Raw genomic sequence first — 19,600 nt, 5'->3', positions numbered from 1 at the left:
GCGCTGCGCTGGATGGGTGAGTGTGTGTGTGTGTCTCTCTGTCTGTCACTATCTCTGTATGTGTGTGACTGTCTGTGTGTGACTCTGTGTATGTGTGTGTGTGTATGTATGTGACTGTGTGAGACTCTGTGTGTGTGTGTGTGTGTGTGTGTGTATGTATGTGACTGTGTGTGTGACTCTGTGTGTGTGTATGTGACTCTGTGTGTGTGTGTATGTGTGTGTGTGTGTGTGGGGGGGGGTAAACAGCAATCTAATGTGGGGAGACTTTGACCCATTGTGGGGAACCTGCAAGGGAACCTGCGGCCTAATGTGGGGTAACTACTACCAAATGTGCAGAGTCTATGCTACCTAATGTGGGGATTCTATGCTACCTAATGTGGGGAGTCTATGCTACCTAATGTGAGGAAACTGCTACCTAATGTGGGGAATCTGTGCTACCAAATGTGGGGGGGGTCTATGCTACCTAATGTGGGGAATCTGTGCTACCGAATGTGGGGAATCTGTGCTACCTAATGTGGGGAAACTGCAACCTAATGTGGGGAATCTGTGCTACCTAATGTGGGGAAATTGCTACCTAATGTGGGGGAACTGCTGCCTACCTAAAGTGGGGGAACTGCTGCCTACCTAATGCTCCCCCCTGGCAGTAGCACCCTCATCATCCACCAGCAAACCCCCCCCCCCCAGCAGCACCTTCATCAGCAGATCCTGATGGTGGATGATGGCAGTGTTCCTGCCGGGAGGATGATCCTGCGGATGGATGATGGGGGTGATACTGCCAGGGGGGATGGCCAGTTGCACCCTCATCATCCTCCAGCAACACCCCCCCCTTGTAGCACCCCCATCATCCACTAGCAACACCACCAAAACCCCCCTCCCGTGGTAATAGCATCAGCTAACGGATGTTGAGGGGTGTTACTGTGGTTGTGGTATTATATTCAGAGGGTGCATTGTATGGCAACGTTATATTCAGAGGGCGCAGTTTGTGGTAGTATTATATTCAGAGGGTACAGTGGGTGGTAGTATTATATTCAGGGGTACAGTGTGTGGCGGTATTATATTCAGGGGTACAGTATGTGGTAGATTTATATTCAGAGGGTACAGTATGTGATGGTATTATATTCAGAATGTACAGTGTGTGGTAATATTATATTCAGAGGGTACAGTGTGTGGGGTATTATATTCAGGGGTACAGTATGTGGTAGATTTATATTCAGAGGGTGCAGTATGTGATGGTATTATATTCAGAATGTACAGTGTGTGGTAGTATTATATTCAGAGGGTACAGTGTGTGGCGGTATTATATTCAGAATGTACAGTGTGTGGTAGTATTATATTCAGAGGGTACAGTGTGTGGCGGTATTATATTCAGGGGTACAGTATGTGGCAGACTTATATTCAGAGTGTACAGTATGTGTTGGTATTATATTCAGAATGTACAGTGTGTGGTAGTATTATATTCAGTGGGTATGGTGTATGGAAGGTTTATAATCAAAGAGTATAGTGTATAGTAGTATTATATTTAGAGGATACAGTGTCTGGCAGGTTTATAATAATACTTGTTTTCATATAGAGGATGAGAATGCGCTGACATAGTGAGGAGACGTCTGGGCGTCACATTCTACAGACAGAAGTTTTAGCTGGACCAGGCGGTATGTACCATCAGAATTAGATAATGGAAGACTATAGAGAAGACATCACCTGTAGTCACTGATATCATTGTGTATTCTCCTCACTATAGAGAAGACATCACCTGTAGTCACTGATATCATTGTGTATTCTCCTCAATATAGAGAAGATGTCACCTGTAATCACTGATATCATTGTGTATTCTCCTCACTATAGAAAACATGTCACCTGTAGTCACTGATATCATTGTGTATTCTCCTCACTATAGAGAAGACATCACCTGTAGTCACTGATATCATTGTGTATTCTCCTCACTATAGAGAAGACATCACCTGTAGTCACTGATATCATTGTGTATTCTCCTCACTATAGAGAAGACATCACCTGTAGTCACTGATTTCATTGTACATTCTCCTCTCTATGTCCTATCAGAGCTGTAGTCGCTTGTCAGTTCTACAGTTATGGTGAGTGAAACTACAACTCCCAGCATAACCTTACCACTGCTCAAAGGGGTACTCTACTGGAAAACATTTTTTTTTTTATCAATTGGTGCTACAAAGTTAAACAGATTTGTAAATGACTTCTATTTAAAAATCTTAATCCTTCCAGTACTTATTAGCTGCTGTATAAGTGATTCACAGGAAGTTCTTTTCTTTTTTTTAATTTATTTTCTGTCTGACCACAGTGCTCTGTGCTGACACCTTTGTCCATGTCAAGAACTGCAAAGAGCAAATCCCCATAGCAAACCTATCCTGCTCTGGACAGTTCCTAACATGGACAGACAGAGCACTGTGGTCAGACTGGAAAGAACTACACAACTTCCTGTGGAGCATACAGCAGCTGATAAGTACTGTAAGGATTAAGATTTTAAATAGAAGTAATTTAAAAATCTGTTTAACTTTCTGGCACCATTTGATATAAAAGTAAATGTTTTCCAGTGGAGTACCCCTTTAAGTAATTATTGGAGCTGTATATTTAAATGCTGAAAACTTCTTTAACACTTTCCTATTCTGTGGCAACTGGTATATCTGATTATTATACTGGAATTTCTCACAATGCGCTACACCAGTGGTGTCTGTCACAACAGGCTAAAAACATGCTGAGGGGGGGGGGGGGGAGGTATGGGGTGACACCATTTTCTACCGCACCGGGTGACACCAACCCTAGCAACGCCACTGGTTATGAGGCTGATTGGAGCTAGATTTTTTGGGAATAGATGTAACCAAATCAGATTGTTTTTTATCCTTCACCTTCATATATGCCTTGGTTAAGAGCGATTTAGGATAGCCCTTCTGTATGAAGCGTTGTTTTAAAACATCAGCTTGAGAAATAAAATCTGAATCAGAGGTACAGTTTCTGCGAATTCGTAAATACTGGCCGAATGGCACCCCTCTTAGCCAGCTGGGATAGTGTGCGCTGTCGAACTGCAGGAAACTGTTAATATCAACAGATTAAAAAAAAGTCTTAGTGGAAATAGTGCCATCGACTGTTTTATGGATATCAAGGTCTAAAAATTGAATGGAGCTTTCTGCATAATGCATAGTAAATTTTATGCCCCATGTATTAGTATTCAACTCATTTACAAAAAGGTCAGCTTCATGTTTGGTACCTACCCAGATCAAGAAGAGGTCGTCTATATAACGACGAAAGAAAAAAACAGACTTAAAATACAGGGACTGTGCCATAATTAGGGACTCGAATCGCCCCATGAACAAATTAGCGTAACTTGGGGCGAATCGAGTCCCCATGGCACAGCCCCTGTTCTGCCGATAAATGGTATGATTAAATTCAAAGACATTATTAAGAAGAATAAATCTAATAGATTCCAGTAAAAATTCTGACTGACTAGGGTTTAGTGAGGGGTCCTCTTGTAAAAAATGTCTAATTGCAGGAACACCTAAATCAGTGGAGATGTTAGAATAAAGGGAGCACACGTCAAGGGTAAGGAAACTATAATAAGGGGGTAGGGATAGGGCATGTAGTTCAGAAATGAGCTGATCTGAATCTCTCAAATAGGATGGTAAATGTAGAACGTAAGGTTGGAGAAATAAATCTATAAAATGGGAAAGGTTTGCAGTAATCGAACCGATACCAGAAATAATAGGTCTACCAGGGGGGTTAATTAAACATTTATGTAATTTGGGTAAATAATAAAAAATAGGTAAATTATAATTTTTAATATTGAGAAAGGTGTGCTCCCTTTTATCCAACAATTGATTTTCTACAGCTCCACCTATGAGCAAACAATATTGTGAAAAAATATGAGGAGAGGGGTCATTGGAAAGTGGGGTATAATATTCAAGATCTGATAGGATTCTGAGGGCTTAAATAATCACTCTCCCTAAAAATAACAGATTTATCACATAAATTTGAAAAATCCTGCATGACCATATGGTAAAAAGTCTCAAGATGGCTGCCACGATTGTGTAAAGGGTAAAACGAAGATTTGGGTTTTACTAGTACATGACGAGCTGGAGTCATGTCAACTGGTGTGGTAACGGGAGTTGGAATGTTATCAATACTAGAATTACAAACTCCCAAATTCAAAATATTGTATTAGTGATCTGATGATCAGATTTGTTCTGAATAAAAAAATGACGGCTCAGTGTTAATCTACGAATAAAGTCATTTAGATCTAAGAATAACTGAAAGTCATTCGGACGTACAGCAGGACAAAAAGAAAGCCCCTTCGCAAGTAAATTGGTTTCATTTTCAGAGAGTATATAGCTAGATAAATTGAAAATTTTTCTTTTTTCTTTTTTTGTTATTAATTTTTCTGTCTTTGAGATAGTTGTAGAGGTGGGGTGGCGTTTTCTTTGACCTCCTCTGCAACCTCTGGGTTTTCCTTTCTTTTTATGGATTGTGTTCGATTTAATGTCTTTATGGGGGGGTAATACTGAGTGATCGTGCGTAAGCGTACATCCAAATTGGCATTGCACGCTAGAGTGGCATCTGTAGTGGGAGGGCAATTGTAAAAAGAAGATGAAGAAGTAGAAGCAGAAGTAGAAATCCCTGGAGTATCAGAAGTGTCATATTGTGAACTATCAATAAGTGTGGAACTCATGTCAGACAATGAAACCTCGTGTACCGTGAGGAGGGAGGAATCAATGGAGCAGTCGAGAGACTTACAGGGCTGCCCAGCATAGAGACCCCCCACTGCCCCGGGACCCAGGTCCAACCCATGACAAGGATCCGAAAAAGTAAGTGGAGGAAGCAAAGGACAGACCATATTAGGTGCTGGTCTGTCTAGTAATAAAAGAGTATTAGTGGTAGTATTGTTAAGAACATTACTGTTAGGATTAGCAGGAGTGATCTGTGTAATAGTGGTGACTTTATGGCTACAACTTGCATTGACATTAGTAGCAGACATAGAAGGTTTGTTAGCCAATAATTTGATTTCAGAAGTAATTAGATTTTTCTTATTATTAGAATTTTTTGAGTTAGAATGTTGGGAGTTACCACGAGCTGAATTTACTATAGTTCTACTATGTTCGAATCTTCTATCAGTCCCCAAGGGAGTGATAGAAGATGTTTTCAAAATGGAATTGGTTGGGTTTTCCTGTTTTTTAGAGGATAAAGTATTATTAGACATTTGTTTCTGAGGATTGCATTTTGGCCATTTATGTATTTGGCCACACATATAATCTTGTTTGTCACGATTAAACTTGTGTACTTTTTTATTTATGGTTTCGATCTCCAGTTTCTGTAATCTATTAGATACAAGTCCCTCAAGCTTGTGATATTCAGAACAACCCGAAAAGGTTGCAAGAGTATTTTTAATAGACCTAGCTTTGTCCCGATAATGGAGGACTAATGTATTCCTTTTGTCCAGGAGGCGAGTAACAAGTCCCCTTGAACAATTTTCCGTAAACTCATCCCACTCTTTAGTAAAAAGAGGATCCTCGGGAAAGGAGGATTCAAATGGTAATCTCAGACCCCTCGGGGTGAAATTATCATTGAGATATCTTTGTAAGAATAAAACATCTAGATTGTGCTGCAATTCAGACTTACAACAACTTTCATAATCATTAAAAAGAGCCGTTAATTGTGTAAGATCGTCCTCTGTGAGGGCTCCTGGAACAAAGCCACCAGGAGCTGCAGGGTTAATTTTTACCGCACCTAAGAGTTGGCTGATCAAGGAGTTCCTAACATGGTCACGATCAGGAAAATACTCCATGTCAGAGCAAGGAGAGCAATGAAAAATAGAAATGAAAAATAAAAAATAAAAAATATTAAATAATAATAATAATAATAAATGATAATAACAAATGTAATAAAATAAATAAAAATAAAAATAATAATAATGAAAAATAATAACATTCCAAAATATAACAAAATAAATAAATGAATTAAAAAGATATAATAATAAAGTGAAAAAACACAAGGCAGGAAATAATAAGTCCTACTAATCGAAGAGTCCAAAGCGATTGGAGATCCCGACGAGGGATATGTAACCACAATGGTGAAAGGAGTATCCCGTGAGAGCAGCACTTCTAGGAATGATTCTTGTGGAATCCACACCGCGGTCAACCGATGTAAGTGAAATCTAGAAAGAGGGAGGAAGGCGCCTCATGTGCGGGATCAGCAGATCTTGTTAGTGGGGGTAGGGGACGGTAATTCCCAAGCCGCTTACCAAAGTTGGTTGTGCGCCCACACACAACAAGGTAAAATGCTGAAGAAATGTAGAAGAAGGTCCACTGCAGCCCTCCTGGGTAAAAGTGAAATCAAAACCGAATGACCATGGATTCAGGAGTTTGTCTGGCGCAGAGAGGAACCATCAGGCAGCCAAGTAAAATCAGTGGATTTATTGAATGCAACGCGTTTCGCTGCGCATGCGCAGCTTCATCAGGCATAACAAGAGAAGGCTGGTGACAGATATATATACCTCCAGGAATTAACCGTTAGAGTACTTTTTGACAGAGTTGTTGTATAAAATTACATTACACACCTTTCTCAATATTAAAAATTATAATTTACCTATTTTTTATTATTTACCCAAATTACATAAATGTTTAATTAACCCCCCTGGTAGACCTATTATTTCTGGTATCGGTTCGATTACTGCAAACCTTTCCCATTTTATAGATTTATTTCTCCAACCTTACGTTCTGCATTTACCATCCTATTTGAGAGATTCAGCTCAGCTCATTTCTGAACTACATGCCCTATCCCTACCCCCTTATTATAGTTTCCTTACCCTGGACGTGTGCTCCCTTTATTCTAACATCTCCACTGATTTAGGTGTTCCTGCAATTAGACATTTTTTACAAGAGGACCCCTCACTAAACCCTAGTCAGTCAGAATTTTTACTGGAATCTATTAGATTTATTCTTCTTAATAATGTCTTTGAATTTAATCATACCATTTATCGGCAGAACAGGGGCTGTGCCATGGGGACTCCATTCGCCCCAAGTTACGCTAATTTGTTCATGGGGCGATTTGAGTCCCTAATTATGGCACAGTCCCTGTATTTTAAGTCTGTTTTTTTCTTTCGTCGTTATATAGACGACCTCTTCTTGATCTGGGTAGGTACCAAACATGAAGCTGACCTTTTTGTAAATGAGTTGAATACTAATACATGGGGCATAAAATTTACTATGCATTATGCAGAAAGCTCCATTCAATTTTTAGACCTTGATATCCATAAAACAGTCGATGGCACTATTTCCACTAAGACTTTTTTTTAAATCTGTTGATCTTAACAGTTTCCTGCAGTTCGACAGCACACACTATCCCAGCTGGCTAAGAGGGGTGCCATTCGGCCAGTATTTACGAATTCGCAGAAACTGTACCTCTGATTCAGATTTTATTTCTCAAGCTGATGTTTTAAAACGCTTCATACAGAAGGGCTATCCTAAATCGCTCTTAACCAAGGCATATATGAAGGTGAAGGATAAAAAACAATCTGATTTGGTTACATCTATTCCCAAAAAATCTAGCTCCAATCAGCCTCATAACCCCTTTAGATATAATTTTGTTACTAATTTCAATATTGAGGCATCTAATATTAGAAAAATACTAACTAAGAACTGGCCCATTATTCAAAATGATAAAATTCTAAATCAAATAATTCCCCCAGTTCCTAATGTCACTTACAGACGTTCTAAAAATCTTAGCAATTTGTTAGCCCCCAGTAGATTTACCGAACATCTGACACCACAGAATATCCATTCCTTTAAACCATATTGTTTCCCCTGTAAAAAAAAAAAGTCGCTGCCTTTGCTGCGAATGGATCATTCAAACTGACACTTTTTCTTCTTATTTCACACAACAAACATTTAAAATAAAAGATTTACTAAATTGCGACACCACTTTTGCTATTTACCTATTAACTTGTGGTTGCGACCGCCAATATGTCGGCCGCACCACACAAACTGTACGCTCCAGGATGAACAAGCACAGATGGAACATAAAACATGTTTTTTTGTTGCACAGTCTGTCCCGACACTTCACTCTTCACCATCAAAAAAATACTGAAACCTTGAAATTAATCATTTTAGAAACTATCCCCATTCATTTACCTAACAGAATACAAAGATTAAATAATCGTGAATCCTTCTGGATTCACAAATTACATACTTTGCACCCTCAAGGTTTTAATGAATGTATCGACACAGTTAAATAATCTGATAAATTAGGGTCTATAATATTTCATTTCTTCTAATGGATTAATCTCCAAAATATTACATTTTTACCCGTTTTTTTCGTTGTTCCTTCTGTGCTGTTCATCCTGGAGCGTCCCACTGTTTATCTATTATCATTTATTTTTTATTATCCAGGTTCTTTTCTTTCTTTTTCTCCTTTTCTTTTTTCTTTTTTGCATACAGAAACCTCTGTATTTTTTATTTATTTTTTGTTGTTTGTAAATTTTGATCCTTCTACGAGTATTCACACCCTGCATTTTGGCCGGGTGCTGTATTCAATACCGCACTAGTTATTCTAGTTCATTTTTCCCACTTCTTTTCTAAGTAATGTTCACATGTCACCCTCGGGTCAGTTGCGGTTTGTAATACCGCACTGTTCATTTTACTTTATTTGTACTGTCATTGCCTATTTGGATAGTGCAGTGATATACGGTTCAGTTTTTTGCTCTTTGAACTAACACACATAGCATCTTATAGGTCCATATATATTTTTTTTTTATACTATATATTTTGAAATAATATTCAACTTGCGTTGTTGAATGCCGCACCAGTGACCAAGCGATGTGTCTGCTTAGGTCGCATGTGGGGTATATTCACACCACATGCGATAATTATACTATATATATATGTTTATGTGATTTCATTGTGCTTTTACATTATTGTTTTATTTTTGTGATTGTTGTCTATCTATTTATATTCATTTATATTTTTCTATATATTTTTACATATATTTTTTTTTATATATTGTCACATTCACATGTGGATATGTAATTTTATACAACAACTCTGTCAAAAAGTACTCTAACGGTTAATTCCTGGAGGTATATATATCTTTCACCAGCCTTCTCTTGTTATGCCTGATGAAGCTGCGCATGCGCAGCGAAACGCGTTGCATTCAATAAATCCATTGATTTTACTTGGCTGCCTGATGGTTCCTCTCTGCGCCAGACAAACTCCTGAATCCATGGTCATTCGGTTTTGATTTCAATTTTTTCTACAGGTTATTTGGTCCTGCCCCTGGTAGTGCCCTGTGTGCATTAAAAAAAAGATTATTATTTATTAATAGACATGTTGGCCCAAGATAGGCTCACAAATTCAGGGCAATGTCATAGAGTGACAGAGAATTGATTTTTGATTGCCCTAGAGACATAAACATATCATGGACCAACAATTGAAATCCATAATAGAAAAAAACCAAAGTTATACTCACAGATCCACCACGTCTGCCACGACTACCCCTTCCACAGCCCCTTCCACGGCCTTGCGTCCTTGGAGCTGGTTGCTGGTGTGCTTCCAGTTACACATGTTGCATTTGTTGTTACTGCTGTGGCTGGGCTGCAGCTGACTGACTTGCCTCAGGTTGTGAGGCCTGCTGCGGCTGAATTTCAGAAGTTTGCTGTTCCCGTAAAAAAAAAAAAAAATTGGTCGAGTACTGGCATAAGAATTAATGTACAACAGACATAACCATATGCTAATACAAAGTGAAAAATTTGGAACTCACGGGTTGTAGCACGGAAACTCTGGTGGTGCTGGAGCTCTGACTTGTCTCCGAGTGTGGTGACTATGTATGAGAAAGACATAACATTAACTTCTAAAGAAAACAAAATTACGGGGTTGACAGTTACAAAAAGAAGTATATCCTTACATGCAAATATTCCTCCTCATCAGAATCATAAATTATTTGGGTCTGCAAATGAAAATAAAAGAAAAATATAGTTATAGTATGTAGTTATGTATAGTATGTACATATATTTACAGTATGTACATGCACTAAGGTTTACTACGAGTTTCCATGATACAATTTTGAACCACAAAGAATTTTCTGCAACTCACACTGGGAGCAGGAAAAAAACAGTAAACCTGCATGTGTGACTCCAGCTGTTGCATAACTACAAATATCAGGAAGACCTTTTTTCTGTCTGTCCATTGTAGTTATACAACAGTACACCACAGGTCATTATGTAAAGACATTGGGGGAGAATTATCAAAACCTGTGTAAAGCAAAAATAGGCCCAGTTGCCCATAGCAACCAATTGCTTCTTTCATTTTTCAGAGGCCTTTTCAAAAATGAACGAAGCAATCTGCATAATAGCTATGCAAAACTGCTCAAATATTGCTCTACACTGGTATTGAAAAAGGAAGACAAAACACACATTGAAATATAATTACAGAAAGTGTGCGTCGCCATGCTGGGGGAACACTCACTCAGACATTTTGACTTTAAAAAATAAAATAAAATGAAAAATTAACATAAAAAAAAAAAATTACCAATACACTCCTACCCACTACCCCCCCCCCCCCTCAAACATATCCTAATAAACATTGCAAAACATAGGACAGCACATGTACAGCAAAAAACACTATACAGACTCAATCCATGCTGTATCTTTGGCATCCTGACGCTCACCTTTGTAATTTTACCGCAGGATGATCCACTTGGAAACGATATATGTGAAGATCACTGTATTGCTTTCCTTCTTACCACGATTCACGGGAGGCTTTGTACTTCCTGTAGTGTACTTCCTGGTTCATGCCACCTCTTTCGAGCATGCTCAGAAGAAAAAAAGAGGTCAAAAACGAATTGAAATTAACGGGAACAAACGGGTACATTAAAGGATAACCCGTTTGTAACCCGTTTCCCATGGACTTCAATGTTAAATTTAAAAATTTTTCACCCGTTATTTTTGACGGCCAAAAAAATTGTGCATGGAATGTCTTTTGGCCATCAAAAATAACGGATAAACACTATGACCCCTGAAAAAAGTGCGTAGATCCTATACCAAAAACATATTAAATACATAGAAAAAGAAGCGTATGCAGATGCATAATGAAAAATAGCAAAATGCCCCGGAAGAAGCCTCATTGGTGAAACGTTGGGTGAGGGTGGTCTGGCGCACGTGTGTCATTCTGTGTACTGGTAATTTTATATTATTTGTGCTTGGTACTTCTTGCAGTGACTTCCTTAGTTGCTTTACATACACCTACCTAAAATGTTCAGTTGACCACTGTGTCTACTGGGGGTTAGTTATTTATATCTCCCTACATTATTTTATTACTATTACTATTTTTGGGCACTTGTTGTAGTTAATCTTTCATATTATTATAGTCACATTTATGGTAGCAATTGAGTCCCACCGGACCACCCTTTATTTTCTATGCCTCTGTGTCCGCAGATGTGCAGCGGTGTCTGCAACCTATACATGTATTTTACTTGATTTTAAATGTATATATTTGAATTTGAATTTAAATGTCAATAACATTTTGCTATTTTTCATTATGGCTCTGCATATGCTTCTTTTTCTATGTATTTAGCATAAAAAATAACGGGTTACAAACATAAGGGGTGCAAACGGGTGATAAAGGACTGTAAAAAAATCCCATTGAGATCAATAGGATTCATTTACAGCCCTTTACAACCCATTTGCAAAATTAGCAAACGGGTTGCATAACGGGCATTGTTTGACTGGAGCAGACGGCTATTTGAACGAGCCCTTAGCTGAGTTGCAGTGAGGTCAAGTCCTTGGTATGTGTCTGGAGCCCAGAGGAGGCCTAAAGTCAGTCAAGCAGCCACGGATTCTCAAGTCCCTTGCCCCACAGGTCAAGTCAAAGCCTGGTAAACTACAGTAGAGGTGAAGTCAGTCATAGTCTGTCATAGTCAAGTCAGTCCAAGTCCTCCTGTCTCAAGTCAGCGTGGCCTGCATCCAAATTGTCCAAGTCCACTATAAGTCCCAGCAAGCCATGTGGTCTCTGAAGTCACTGGTCACCTCCTTGGACATAGCCAAGCTGTATGAACTGTTACATCTGTCTGACTTTGTTCCGTACAAGCTGCCGTTGTTCCGTAACTTGGCGTTGGAGCCATTATTTGCCCCCGTGCCTAGCCCAGGATCCTGCGGTATTCCTTCGGGTAGTGTAGAAGATAAACCACGCCCTGGCGTCACAAACACAAGGGGTTAATTCCATCTGCCCCTAGGGTAGTTCAATCTGCCCTCATCACACCCTCACCACAACTTTTGGCATCCTACGAACAGGATTCGGGTGTGCGCTTTATGCGAAAAGAACCCCCTCAGCCTGAACTGTGTCCAGTATTGCCGAAAATTTGCACACGAATGTGAACAAAAGTTACGTTAGAAAGTGTACGGGACTTTTTCAGTAAAAAGTGTTTATTCTGAGGCGCTTGTGAAATAGAGGGGGAGGTGAAGAAAAGACTGTTATCTGCCATTGTGAAATGTATAGAGTCTGTACCTGAAAAAGTTAATTTAGTCCTTTGTTTCTCGCACGCGAGTGGTCGGAGCTCTGCCCGTCAATCTCCAGCGGTGACGCCTCTTCAATACAACGAGGAGGAACCAAAGAGTCACCTTGTACTCCTCTCACACCTGTTCAAGAGCCACTAGGGGCAGTTGCCAAGCCCAAACCACCGCAGTCCCCTGTCCCCGCCCCAGTGCAGCCCACTTTGCCAGTCACCGCAGCCTTAGATCTACAGAGTGTTAGACAGAACATTGAGCAATTGACCAAGGCTGTTAAGGAACTTGCCACCCGGCCTGCTCCACCTGACCGTGAACCACCCTTGCCTAGGAAACCTGCCCCTGCTCCTGTTCCCCGCAATCCCAATTACTGTAGATATGCGGGGACTCAGAGACCTTTCTGCACCTACTGTAACAAGCCCGGCCATTGGAAAATGCAGTGCTGGGATTTAAACGGATTTACCCTGAGGTCAAGGACCGGCCCTCAGGAAAACAGTCACCAGGTCCAACCCCCAAATGACCTAAATCAGTACTCTCACTTTATGTTGGCTCCTGCCCCTTTGTAAAAGTCATTGGAGAAGGTGTACCTCTAGAGGCGTTGATTGATACAGGGTCACAAGTGTCTACTATAGCTAAACATGTTTTCTATCAGCATTGGGATGCTAGTTTATTATGTGAGCCTGAAGATGTTATTTTCAGGATAGTAGCAGGTAATGGGCAACCAGTCTCCAGACATGGATACTGGGAGCAAATTATTCAGTTGGGAGAGCATGTACTTACCGGGCAGGGAGTGATTATAACTAATGTGACAGATAAGGGGGTCTGCTGAGTTTATATTGGGGATGAAAATTATGAAAAACTGTTTCACTGAGATATTAGATGCCTTGCATGCCTCTCTTCCTCATATGTCCCCTTCAGACCAGTGGGCTGTGCAGCACCACTTGAAAGTTCTACAGGTGGAGCAAGAATTTGCCAACAAGCAAGGTGAAATCTGCAGAGTACGGGTTCAAGACATCAGGTCGGTGACCTTACAACCCAACACAGAGACCATTATCTGGTGTCATGCACATCCCGGAGTCAAGAATAGGGCCTATAAGGCCCTGCTGGAACCTGTGCAATTAGAAGATCATCCTCTTGTCCGAGCTGAGAGAAGTTTCATCACTGTCACCAATGGGAGAGTCCCGGTGTGGTTTGTGAACCTGTCTGATTCTCTTACTGTCTTACCCAAGTACACCCCAGTGGCTCAGTTGTACCTCCTAGAGTCGAAAGACATTGTGACAGAACGTCTGGTGGCCCTGACAGCGTGCAGCTCAAGTTGCCGAAGGATCCAATGCTAACCCCCCCAGAGCCCTGGTGGGCACAGCTCCAGGTTGAATATGACACCCCCCCCAAGAGACCAGGTCAATGGAGTTGTCAATGTCGCCAAAAGGTATCACTAAGCTTTCAGCAAACACCCCACAGACTTCAGGCAGACTTCGATGATCCAGCACCGTATCCTTACAGGCGACTGCCCGCCTATCAAAGAAAGGCACCATCCGGTCGTGCCAGGCATGTATCAGACCATCCAGAAGATGCTGGCCGACATGAAAGAGGCGAACGTGATACAGGAAAGTTAGAGTCCCTGGGCAGCGCCACTTGTCCTGGTCAAGAAGAAAGACGGAACTATCTGCTTCTGTGTCCACTACAGGAAACTGAACAATGTCACACCTAAGGACGCTTATCCTTTGCCAAGGATCGAGGAGTCGCTTACAGCACTGAGATCTGTGAGGTCACTGGTCACCTCCTGGAGCCCAGCCAAGCTGTATAGACTATTACACATGTCTGAGTCAGTAAAGCTGCCATTCTTCCGTAACTTCCGTCATTATTTGCCACCTTGCCTAGCCCAGGATCCAGCAGAATTCCTTCGGGTGGTGTAGAGGATAAACTACGCCCTGGCATCATGAACACAAGGGGTTAATGTCATCTGCCCCTAGGGTAATTCCATCTGCCCTCATCACACCCTCACCACAAATATAAAGTCAGGGTTTGATCCCTAGAGGTTTGAGGATTCAAACATTTCCATCATATGGAAGAGAGGAGGAACTTTTTTTCCAACAGTGGTAGGATATTAGCCACAAAAGCTCTATGGCATTTATCCAATTAATTTTAGATTTGAATACTAGGTGTCTTGATACGATCTCAATAGAGATAGACACGATTACCAAACAGTTACAAGATGTTCCATCTCTGGGTGAACATGATATTTTTCAGAATGAAATGAATGAATTCATTATAATCTGGGAAGAGAGATATCTCAGATGTTCAAATCCAAAGGGTATACAAATGGAAATTTGTGAATTCAAACAACAGACCTCGTAGCAATTCTGTCTCATCCCGAACATCTCATGATGTCACATGTGACACATCTTCAGTAGAATCGAGCACATCACGCAGACACAATCAGAAGAAGACGTATGAATCATACAGGGGTCCCAAAACAAGATGTAGATTTGATCGAGCCAATGTGCATGACAACCAAAGATCCTCTTCTAAGGTAATTAATCTATCTAATAGAGTACTTACCACTCACCAGATTGATGTACTAAATCGAGGTTTAGAATTTTCTCCAACTTCTAATGTGGAAGTTAAAAAGGATATTCAACTCTTTGCTAGAAATTTGATTTTCAAAAAACCCTTTCATAGAAACATAGAATGTGTCGGCAGATAAGAACCATTTGGCCCATCTAGTCTGCCCAATAATCTGAATACTATGAATAGTCCCTGGCCCTATCTTATATGAAGGATAGCCTTATGCTTATCCCATGCATGTTTAAACTCCTTCACTGTATTTGCAGCGACCCCTTCTGCAGGAAGGCTATTCCATGCATCCACTACTCTCTCAGTAAAGTAATACTTCCTGATATTACTTTTAAACCTTTGCCCCTCTAATTTAAAACGATGTCCTCTTGTGGTAGTTTTTCTTCTTTTAAATATGCTCTCCTCCTTTACCATGTTGAATCCCTTTATGTATTTAAAAGTCTCTATCATATCCCCTCTGTCTCTTCTTTCTTCCAAGCTATACATGTTAAGATCCTTTAACCTTTGCTGGTACGTTTTATCCTGCAATCCATGTGCTAGTTTAGTAGCTCTTCTTTGAACTCTCTCTAGAGTATCTATATCCTTCTGGAGATGTGGCCTCCAGTACTGCGCACAATACTCCAATTGAGGTCTCACCAGTGTTCTGTACAGTGGCATGAGCACTTCTCTCTTTCTACTGCTTATACCTCTCCCTATACTTCCAAGCATTCTGCTAGCATTTCCTGCTTCTCTATTACATTGTCTTCCTACCTTTAATCTATATTCTGCCTGAGGGGTTTTACGCCCCAGGTGCATTATCTTGCACTTATCCACATTAAATTTCAGTTGCCAGAGTTCTGACCATTCTTCTAGTTTGCCTAAATCCTTTTCCATTTGGCGGATCCCTCCAGGAACATCAACCCTGTTACATATCTTTGTGTCATCAGCAAAAAGACATACCTTACCATCGAGACCTTCTGTAATATCGCTAATGAAGATATTAAACAATATGGGTCCCAGTACAGATCCCTGAGGTATCCCACTGGTGACAAGACCGTGCTCTGAATATTCTCCATTGACTACAACACTCTGTTGTCTGTTACTCAGCCACTGCCTAATCCACTCAACAATATTGGAGTCCAAGCTCAATGACTGTAGTTTATTGATAAGTCTTCTATGTGGGACAGTGTCAAAAGCCTTACTAAAATCTAGATATGCGATGTCTACTGCCCCTCCGCCATCTATTTGTTTGACATGATCTCCCTGAAGTAAACCCATGTTGTTTTTCATCTTGCAATCCATGGGATTTTAGATGTTCCACAATCATATCCTTTGGTAGAGTTTCCATTAATTTCCCCACTATTGATGTCAGACTTACTGGCCTATAGTTACTTGATTCCTCCTTTCTACCTTTCTTGTGAATGGGCACAGCATTTGCTAATTTCCAATCTTCCGGGACGGCTCCTGTTACCATTGATTGGTTAAATAAATCTGCTAACGGTTTTGCTAGCTCACCACTAAACTCTTTTAATAATTTTTCACAATTTTGAAAATTGTTCTACGTCTTCTTTCTGTACATCACGCAATGAGAAGATAGCACTTCAAGCTGTGGAGGATTTGACTGATGAACAAAATCCAACCACTACAGGGGGGTTCCCGTCTATACTAATACCAAAGTCATGTAAGTTTCCTCCCTTATCTACTGTGTCAAATGTGGATATGTTTGTTCAGTTTGTATCCAAGGATATTGAAGCTCTCTCTTTGAGTCGTACCTTTGATAACTGTTCTAGATCAGAAAAAGAAGTGATTGAACAATTAAAGTCTATGACTGATGTAGTTATCAAGCACTCCGATAAAGGGGGGGGGGCAATTTGGTCCTATGGCCTTTTGTACTCTATGAGAATGAAGTACATAAACAGTTGAGGGACTCCTCCGGTTATAAATGTCTTACTTTCCACCCGCTGGCTAAATTTCAAGGGGAATTGTCATCCATTCTCTTACAGGCAGAATCCAGAGGCATTATTACTTCTGAACAGAGATCACAACTACAAGTTGAGAATGCTATGATTGCCACTATGTATATGCTCCCTAAGGTCCATTAGAAAATGGCCAATCCTCCAGGTAGGCCTATTGTTTCAGGCTGCAAGAATATATGTGAGCCTATTTGCAAGCTGATAGACCATGTTCTTAGACCTATTGTTGAGACTCTTCCTTCATATTTGAAGGACACAACAGATGCATTAAGGAGAATGGAGGATATAAGTATTAAAGAGGACATGTGGATTGTGACAAGTGACGTGGAGTCATTGTACACATCGATTTGCCATCAAGATGGTCTCCATGCGGTACAGTCTTTCTTAAATACAGTATGTCAGAAATGGACAGAAATACGGGTGAGTTTGTGGTTGAACTCCTCAATTTTGCGTTGACCCATAATGCAAAGGGGCCGCGATGGAATGGCATGCGCACCTTTGTATGCAAATTTATTTCTGGGGGCTTGGGAAAGAGCCATCTTCTTGACAGATACCCCTCCTTATATAGACAGAATTTAATTGTGGGCACGTTATATTGACAATGTCATTTTTGTTTGGTAGGGATCCTTGGAGGAACTTGGACATTTATGGACATCCTCAATGAAAACAATCTGAATATCAAACTCACCGTTATTGAAAGAGCTTTATTGTTCATTCAGTCATTACAAGTCATACAATAAATTACAATCACACAAAGCATGACAGTACAATACACAGCAAAGGTTCCCTAAGCTATAAATCGCACAGCATGCTACTCTAACACTCTGCTCAATCCTGGAAGAGAAAAGCACAAGAAATCGAAAACCAAATAATACAATCTGTGATCGGGGTAGGGGCTTGGCTATGGGGTGGGGCTGGGGGTGTGGGGAGTAAGCGACTGTGTGAGGGTAGGGTGAGGGCGGATCACAGGGCTAAACTACTGGTTTATATCTTAAGGGGGACATGGGGGAAGGAGAGGGGTCTTCACTCCTCTTCTTCATCAATGGCCGGGCTGTCCAAGATGGAATAGTCTCTGAGCAGGCTCCTGATGAACCTGCGGCAGTCCCGGACAGATATGTTCTCCCTGTTGATCATGAGGCGGTTCCCGGCAAGCCACACAGCGTCCTTGAAACAGTTAATAAGGCGCCATGCCTCCTGGATGGCCTCTGTGTCGTGGGTCCCAGGGAACAGACCATAAAGCACTGAATGATACGATAGGCAGCTCCTGGGTACAGAGGCTCTGAGTTCTTGTTCCAGTGCATCCAACAGACCCTGCGCAAAGGGGAAGATGTTTCCTCCACGAAGGGGTAATATCAAACTCACCTATAAAGCAGGAAGAGACCACATGGATTTCCTGGACATTTCATTTGAAGTAGACTCTAAGGGGTATGTACAATCGGACCTGTTTAGGAAACTGACTGCTAGAAATTCAGTCTTACATGCCCAATCCTCTCATCCCCAGAATTTAATCAAGGGGATTCCTATGGGACAATTTCTCAGACTGAAACGTATCTGCTCCACAGATGAAATGTTTGAAAGCCGGGCCATCGAGTTATGGGATTGTTTTTTGTAAAGAGGTTATAAAGAAAATTGGATTTGCCGTGCCTATTTGAGAGCAAAACATGCAAAATGGAGTACCCTTCTACAACCTGGGATACAAAGCAGAGACGATAACCAGGTAAAATTCATCTCCTCTAACTATGCACCGGTACCCCAGGTTCGAGATATTTTTTCGAAATACTGGAATATCTAATTGATAGATCCAGTATTGAAACTTTACTTATCTGAAAAACCCTCTATTACATTCAGAAGGAGTGCCAATTTAAGGGATATGTTGGTTCATAGCCATCATAAAGGCAAACAAACAATCTAAAATCATCTTTGGAGTCAACAAGCCAAAATGGGGATGTGACCCATGTGGCAAATGTGTAGCCTGCCCGAATATTGTATCAGACACCACTTTAGCAAATTCAGACGGATCTAGAACTTTTCAGATTAGGCATAGTATATCATGCAACACGACAGGGGTAATATACTGTATATATACTGTATACTGAATATCCTTGTGGATTTGTTTATGTAGGAATTACCACGTGGCTATTAAAGCGTAGGACAAGAGAACATGTCCTAGGGATTTTAGCAGCAAAAGATGTGGACAACATGACTACTCTTACTACAGTAACGCAACGTTTCAAACAGTACCATGACTGTGACCCCAAAGGCCTTCAGGTAAGGGGCATAGATCAAGTTTTTGCTGGAATAAAGGGTGGCAACTGGAAAATTAAATAGGGACAACTGAAGACCAGATGGATCTATAGACTAAAGACACTGCAACCCCTTGGTCTTAATGATCACTCTAGTTTTGTCCCCTTTTTGTAAGACTATTTTACAGGTGTGAATATGGTTGTCCTGGTCCTGTGTTTCTTTTCTTTTAACCCCTGTCCCCCATTTTACCTCCCTTCCCTACTATTTTTATTTTTTAAGGTAAAGGTTTTAAGTTTATACTGTATTTTAATACTTA

This window comes from Hyla sarda, chromosome 5, assembly GCF_029499605.1.
Source record: "Hyla sarda isolate aHylSar1 chromosome 5, aHylSar1.hap1, whole genome shotgun sequence".
Taxonomy (NCBI): Eukaryota; Metazoa; Chordata; class Amphibia; order Anura; family Hylidae; genus Hyla; species Hyla sarda.
Note: the sequence above shows the minus strand (reverse complement) of the source record.